At 34.8% G+C, this 5,980-nt stretch overlaps 1 protein-coding gene across 2 annotated transcripts in view; it reads left to right on the top strand.

The window, feature by feature from the left end:
- The window catches only part of LOC136031426 (nitric oxide synthase-like protein), a gene marked incomplete at its 3' end in the record, with an annotated part of 110,263 nt that overhangs the window by 65,816 nt on the left and 38,467 nt on the right, over positions 1-5,980 (top strand).

Below are 5,980 nucleotides of genomic sequence, written 5' to 3' on the forward strand. Positions count from 1 at the left end.
AGAGCATACTATTTGTGATACGGTCAGTCAGTCGAGTTCCCCAAAAAATATGTTGGCAATTTCTCTAGAAAAGATCTAGCAAATCTTCCTCTGTTTCCTCAGAGCACACACACATCACAATATTCTAACCTTGATTCACAAACTTATGTTCCTAATCTTCCAAACTGTTTTCAACTGTGATAAAACACCCTGGACCGTGACTATTGTATTTTTAGCATCTTCATTGCACCCACTGTTATTACTAATAACACTACCTACGTAAGTCAATCTGTCAAAATTGCATCTAAGTAATTATAATTAAAAAAGAATTGATGACAAGATTTCCATCCAACAACTTTCAGTGGATGCGCAACTTCCACCCCTCAAAAGAAAAGAGGGTATATTATTACATCTTGTTTTTACCCAAGAAAGTACGAAACACGCTCCATCCACTACATCATGTGTCTATTTTATCTGCCTCTTTCAAACTTGTATTTCTAGTCTCAAAACACAAAATTAAGAAACCTCCATTTTTTTGCTATATTTCAATTCTAGGTTTGTAAAGTAGGATTTTGACCATCCATATAGTAGTTCGATTTATTCGTTGATGTACACTAGAAAACCTTCAAAAATATTGTAACTGTGCCTTTACTTTGAGAAATAAGTACAGGCTGATGAATACATGGTGTCTTTCTATTGGAAAGTCACTTGGTAATATGGTATATTTAGACCTAAATAAGCTGAAGGCATTTCTGTGAGTCCTGATCAATAAAATGGGCAAACGTGCTAAAAAAAAATGTACAAATAAATTCCTAAAAATTTGAAAAGAAGTATTTAAGGGACAAATTTTACCTCCCTGGAAAATAACTTCGAAGACCACACTGCCTTTCCATGACGAAAGTAAAAAAGTTCAAAATAGGGATGAAACCTTTTTATTGACAGTGAACAGATACAAAAATTAACTGGATATTTCGAACACATATACAGTGTTCATCATCAGCAGTAAAACTAAGAGACATGAATAAAGCCAAACAAAATTTTTATGTAATAAACTAATTACATATAGTTTATTGCTCTTATTTTTTTTCCCTAAAAAATAAAGATGTTCTAAAATACCTTTTAATTCCTCCTCCCCATAATTCCACACTGAAATTATGCCATCCATATATCTCCCCCAAAATTTATGTTTTAAAAAGTATGAATCTAAAGCTATTGTTTCAATATTTTCTACAAAACAATTTGCTAATAAAGGACTTAAAGAGGCCCCCAAGGGTAAACCATTTACTTGTTCGAAAAAACCTCTGAATTGGAAAAAAAATAAGAGAACGTGTTGCACAACCTAACTAAATACATAATTACACCGACTTCCAAAACTGTTTCACCACTAATTAGTGCCCTTTTAAAGTGAACAAAAAATTGGAGAACGCCTAGGCCTCCTCCTACAATAATTACTTTCCCAAAGTCACCGGATCACAATTCTGAGATAGCCATTTAATTCAGCGTAGTCAAAACACCTTATAATTATGTCTTAGGGGACGGCATACTCCCCCACAGTCCCCGTGGGAGGGGCCACAAGTTTTGAGGAGTGGTTACATATAGTAATGGTTATTTGGAAGGGTTCAGACGTTTTCTGGGGAATTTTTAGGTCGGGGGGGGATTGAGAAGGTGGGGATATGTTGGGGGATTTTTCCTTGGAGGAATTGGTCATGGGAGGAGAAAAGTTTCATAAAAGGAGCGCAGGATTTTCTAGCAACATTTAAAAAAAAATAATGAAAAAATAAATATGAAAAAGTTTTTTCAACTGAAAGTAAGGAGAATCATTAAACTTAGAAAGAACAGAAATTATTACCCATATGTTTGACTCACCTAATACCTCGCTCTTTACGCTAAAGCATTTTTAGTAATTTCAACTATTTATTCTACGGCTTTTGTGATTCAGGGGATATTCTTAAGAAATTGGGACAAAGTTTAAGCTTTAGTGTAAAGAGTGAGGTACGGACGAGGGGGTGAACCCCTTCATATACGTAATAAAAACATGAGACTACAGAAGTTCGTTAATTAAGGTAATTTTTAAGTTATGTATATCTTTTATTAATAAAAACATTCGTAAAAAATTTAAAGTTCTAGTTGCCTTTTTAAGTAACCAAAAAATCGGAGGGCAACTTGACTTCCTCCCCGGCTCCTTTTTTCTCAAAATAAAAAAAAAACTATGAGAAAGCCACTTAGCAAAAAAAAACGCAAAATTTCGATTTAACTATTCATCTGCGGGGAGTCAAAATTAAAATATGCATTGATTTAAAAACGTTCAGAAATTAAATAAAAAAAAAAATTAATGGAAAGTAAGGAGTTACATTAAAACTTAAGAAAACAGAAATTACTTCATATATCAAAGGGGCCGCTTCCTCATCAACGCCCCGTTCTAACCGCTAAAGTTTTTTAATGTTTTAAAAAGTAGAATTAAACGAAAGTCAATCTCTAGCGTAAAGAGCGGGGCGTTGATGAGGAAACAGCCCCTTTCATATAGTAGTAATTTCTGTTCGTTTTAACTTTTAATGTCGCTCCTTACTTTCCGTTAAAAAACTGGTTTTTCTTATTTAATTAATAATAAAGAAAGTAATGAATCAAAGGGATAAGACATGAGTGATGACTTGCCATTTCCAATGTGTCTAGCTGGCACGATTTTACCGAATTTAGCAGATTTCACCATCTTTCCAGTAAAACTAAATGATGAGCCAGTAGGTAAAGTTCCAATGTAAAAATTACCTTTTCAAGTCCTCTTTGTAAACATTGTCCTTACAAACCGCGCAGCTGCATCCCGACGCTTCATCATTTGTTTCTATTAATTCCAAAACGCAGGCCCAGCAATAAATATGCCCGCAGCGGGTCATTTTGGCAGCAATTGGTGGATACAAACAAATCGGGCATCTACACTCTTCTGACCCTAGAAAAATCTATAATTAAAATAAACTTTTCAGCTAACTTAATTTATCGTCCTTCCCAAACAAAAGGGCATGTCTGATATTTTTTTTGTCATGTCTATTGTTTATATTTGTAGAGCACGTTCACTATATAAAAGGCAAGAAAATTGGTCCTGGATTTAACATTATGCACTATAAACTATACATCATTTTCGCATCAATTAGTGCTGCCAATATCTGACTTCCTGAAGATGCAATAACCAAACACTGCGGAAATTGAATCAAAATTATAAAACTTTAGAAAACACTTAAATAATTAAAATGAAATCAACCTTTTTGAATAATTCAGCTCAATATTAAATAATTCTAATTTAGATACATTAAAATAATTTATTGTTCTGCTAAAAAAGGGCATGTCTGCTATATTCGAGAAAAAACGTTACAGGCTCAGGGAAAAAAGTTTCTAGTACGTCTGGCTTAGGGACTACCAAGCTTAAGGATCTGTAGTAGATACTTTTCATGATTTTTGCAGTGATTGATGTACACAATTTTAAAACTTTACTTATGAATGGTAGGTGCCAAGACTTAGATTTCTGGGCAGACACATGTCTAGACATTACATTCTGGCTAGACAAGCATAAGACTGCTGCTTAATGAAAAATTCTAGTTTCAAATTAAAGTGAGATTTTTATGTGCATTAAAATATAAGTTCATATGCTGAATTTTTGCATCCATCTAAAAGTTTTAGAAAAATATCCAAGCATAAAAAAAAATACCTTTATAGTTTACAGCACCATCACCATCGAAATCAGCTTGTTTAAGCATCTCGGCTATATCTTCATCAGAGAATGTTTCACCCAAATTTACGGAAACGTATCGAGGTTCTTCTACATTAATATGTCCGTTGCCGTCTTTGTCAAAGACGTCGAAGGCCTCTTTGATTTCAATGTCGTTGACACTCTTAGCCATCGCAATCAAAAATTCAGAAAACTCGATCGTACCGTTTCCTAAACATAGTTTCTTTTATAGCTTTCTATTGTATGTAGCAAATATGTTGTCCTATTTGGGAGTTTAGAAAACCCTTGTTACGTGACGTTTTGGTGTCAACTCAATGTGATAGATCAATTTGATTAATCAGTTATCCAGGAGGATGTCTACCTTGGTCTGTAAGAATGTCAAAGGCTTGTAGTTTTTTAAAATAAGTCAAAAGTCTTTATTTTCTCGCTTTCACGAGTGGTTGAAAACTGCTTTTGACATCCAAAACGCTTGTTACGATTATTAAGACTAAAAAAAATGCTAAAAATAAGTCGTTTTCTTAGGAGAAACCCAAAGTTTTTTCTTAGAAATTTTGATCTTAAAAAAAAATAATCCAGACATAACCGTCCATTTGACATTGGATAGCAAGAAACACTGTTTCTGGCTCAAGAAAGCTTCCATTTGCGTTTTGACGAACTTAGTTTTTGACTCACTAAGTATTCGCCGTCTTTTTTAAGAAAAGATTTTTGAACGAATTAGATAAAACACCATTTTCTATAATAACAGTTGAGACGACGGATATGGGCGAACCGAAGGAGTTGTCCATTTGCAAAACTAGGCTGGGTTCTGTTCTGGCACCACAAATTCAATGATGAGGCGTAACATAGTTATGGCAAAGTTGATCAGCGACATTTATGCTTGGGTTGTACTTGCTAAATGTAGTTGCTTGCCACTTCATCCATCTGTTTACATGATATATATGTAAAAGTCGTTTGTCGTCCCTCTACACCTGCTTGCGAAAAATACTTGAGCGGTGCACCGCACTATCTCTGTACTTCACAAGTCACAGCTCATGCTTACGAGCCTGTCCTCAGAGCACTTAAAATATACTTTTTTGATAGTAATTGTGAGGTTTGATTACTATAATTGTTGACCTACTGAACGATTTTAACATTGTGTTTTAGTCACAGCTACATGTGACTAAAACACAATATTCCAGTGACCAAAGTTAAAGACGCTTAAGCTTATTGCAGCAATAGCCATCAACTTCCTGCACGGATCCCACTTACGAAAGTGAACAAATGTACTGTTTCTTGACATGATGGATGAGGTCCAGTATCTAGACGTCCAGTAGGTTTTTCTAGGATATTCAGAGCAAAACGAACTGGTTCTTGTCTGTTAAGCGAAATTCACCCAAGAAGTGAGGTTAGGTTCATCCTAATGAAATAAACCAAAAATTACGATAATACAATGCTGTAGAAACAAAATTATGGAAACTGTGAGAAAGAATTACTGAAAGCAGGCCGCGCATAACGCATTATATTAAATACCCAACCTAAACTAACCTAGCCACTAACAATCTCTACATATTAAATATCTAATAAAAATGTACATATATTGTAGTTCTTCTCATTCAAAACAAGCAGCCAAAAGCAATTCCAGAGAGGCAAACCGGTTTTGTCAGATCTTACACAGCGCGATTTTTAAGTTTGTTATGTTTAACAAACAAGTACCGACGAGCTGACATACTTAGTGAGTTCGAATCTGGATACCTTGTAGTCAGAAGTTAGGCAACTCTACATTACAGCTTGAGAATTTCACAAAATTTGAATACTCCAAATATGAAACTACTTCACTTTTGATTCCAATGTGTACGAGTTAAGAATAATGAGTGAACATGTCAATTTACAATATTTAAATCCCCCCCCCTCAGCCTACCAGATTTTCTAAGATCAAGTGGGTTGCCGTCATGGAATAAGACTCTAAGAGATAAGAGAATGGCACTAGCCAAGTACGATTTTGTTGGAAGATATTGACATTGATAAGTTGACTGTTGAAGACTAACGGAAATTTATATTCACACACATCTACCCTAAAGGAAAGCTAATGTTTGAAAATTTCAGAAACGTTTTGATAATATTTATGCACCACTTTCAAACGTGAGAGCATAACGCCTGTTCAGTGCTCTCAGCGACTTGAAAACGGACAAAGGAAACTCTTTGACAGCAATTTCAGTAGCATCTACTTTGCAAACCAGATTGGTAATGAAGCAATTGGGTGAGGTTTTGTCCTCTCTTGCCGTGGATAGCGAGATGACAAAACTGTTG

This window comes from Artemia franciscana, chromosome 9, assembly GCF_032884065.1.
Source record: "Artemia franciscana chromosome 9, ASM3288406v1, whole genome shotgun sequence".
Lineage (NCBI taxonomy): Eukaryota > Metazoa > Arthropoda > Branchiopoda > Anostraca > Artemiidae > Artemia > Artemia franciscana.